General features: G+C 58.9%; 1 protein-coding gene across 4 annotated transcripts in view; it reads right to left on the bottom strand.

The window, feature by feature from the left end:
* Cdc42ep1 (CDC42 effector protein 1) overlaps positions 1 to 882 on the bottom strand; it is an 8,240-nt gene extending 7,358 nt beyond the window's left edge. For all 4 annotated transcript variants that reach the window (XM_029531070.1, XM_029531073.1, XM_029531068.1 and 1 more), the window contains exon 1: positions 782 to 882. The gene's annotated coding sequence lies outside the window, so the exon portion shown is untranslated. The remainder of the gene's footprint in view (positions 1 to 781) is intronic.
* Between the last annotated feature and the right edge of the window lie 1,012 nt (positions 883 to 1,894).

The following is a 1,894-nucleotide window of genomic DNA, read 5'->3' as shown; positions in this document are numbered from 1 at the left end:
ATATATATATATATATATATATATATATATATATATATATATATATAGCTAGCCCAGGCTAACCTCGAAATTGTGACCATCCTGCCTCAGTTTCCCAAGTGGTGGCGGTATTAACTTGTGTGTGACACTACGGACTAAGACGTATTCTTGCCCCAGCACCCCAAGTTAAGGCTAGGCAGCCCCCCACTCCATCGCTGTGCTCTCTCAGCCTCAGTTTCCCAGTCTAGGAAAAAGGCCTTCAAACTTGGCGAGTCTTGCATAGCTGGAACAAGGGCACAATCAGTTGGGATGGGAAGTCCAGGAAAGACTTCAACCAGGAAACATTCCCTTCTGGGAACCTCATAAGAGAGACTTTGGGAGAGTCTCTCGCTCCCGTCCGGCGCGGGCAGAGGGCAGCGGCTGCCGTGGCCAGAAGGGAACCGGACGGGATGACCTCATCCGCTGCTCCAGCCTGGAATGCAGCTGGGGAGGGGGCAGGGTGCCCTGTCCCCATCGTCCGTCCCCCCCACCCCCTAGCTTCCCGCTCCCGCGCTGGCGTCGCCAAGAGGCCCTGGGGTCCCTTCCCTTCCGCTGCCCGCGCAGGAATGCCGCAGACGGCCCTGGGCTCCTCTGCTCGCGTCCCAGTATACTGCGTTACCCTTCGGTTTTGGTGCCCTGAGCCGTCCCGCAACGTGACAAAACCACCCGAGAAGTCTGAACTTTCCAGCCTTCTACGGATTGGCCCCGCGCGCCCTCCGCGCCCAGGACGGTGCGCACTCCCCCGGCCCGCGCCCACGATTACCTCGTGTCGTCGAGCCCGGGGGATCCAGGGGCGGGCGCGGCGGCGGCGCGTCCCTGCGCTGCCCGAGAGTCGCTGGGCCGGTCTGCGCCGCCCTGGCCGCGGGCTCGGCGGCCAGATCCCGGGGCGGGGGCGGGCTGCGGGCTCCCTCCGCCCCTGCTCCGCCCGCGGCGGCCGCGCCCCCTCCCGGGCTGGCTGGCCACGCCGCGAGGGCTGCAGTGGCGCGGCAGGGATGCCAAGCCAGGCCAGGCCCCTGCCCACCGCCCCTAGGCGGGGCGACCTCGGGAATGTTAGCTCTGTCCTGAGCCCAGACTGCCCAGAGGAGGCCACTGGGACTCTTTGCTGCCCACTGCTCCTTAGATGACCTCGGGGAGTCCAGGATTGACAGCCCTGTCCTGGGCCTCCAGCCTTTCTCTGCTGGAGCGTGAGGAACTGGCCAGAAGAGTCGTTGGATTTTGTTTGTTTGTTTGTTTAAGTGTGGGGTATTCATTCTTTCCCATTTTCTCTAGCCCCTATTCCTGGCAACCCAGTACAAGCCCTCCCCCGCCTCCCCCTCCTGTTGGGGGGTGCCAGCAGACCATTTAACTGCTCTGTGGAAGAGGCCATTATAGCCGACTACCATGTAGAGGGCTGTAGGGTAACCTGTGATAATCTCATGGACCCTAAAGCTGAAATGGCCCTTGTTCCTCCTTGCCTTTCAAGTGTCTCAGTTTCCCCATGGGGCCGGAGACAGGGCCCTGCAGTTAATGCACGGGGCACTCAGGAGCCAGAGGCAGGTGGATTTCTGAGTTCCAAGGCCAGCCTGTTCTACAAAGTACTCAAAATAAAAAAAGTACATGTCCCTTCATGCACTTCCAGAGGATGGAAGTTCTGTTCCCAGAAACACACACACACACACACACACACACACACACAGAGGATGGAAGTTCTGTTCCCAGAAACACACACACACACTCACACGCACACACACACACGCCCCTACTATAGTGGACTTATCAAACCAGACATCAGATATTACATTATCTCCTGTTCTCCGCTCTAACAACTAGGAGAGTTGCTGAACAGGTAAATGAGGTCACACCTTAGAAACCTGCAGTGAGGCCCCCACTACTTCAA

Source organism: Mus pahari, chromosome 17 (assembly GCF_900095145.1).
Source record: "Mus pahari chromosome 17, PAHARI_EIJ_v1.1, whole genome shotgun sequence".
In the NCBI taxonomy this organism is placed as follows: Eukaryota; Metazoa; Chordata; class Mammalia; order Rodentia; family Muridae; genus Mus; species Mus pahari.
The sequence above is the reverse complement of the archived record's forward strand: the minus strand, read 5'-3'. Positions and strand labels throughout refer to the sequence as shown.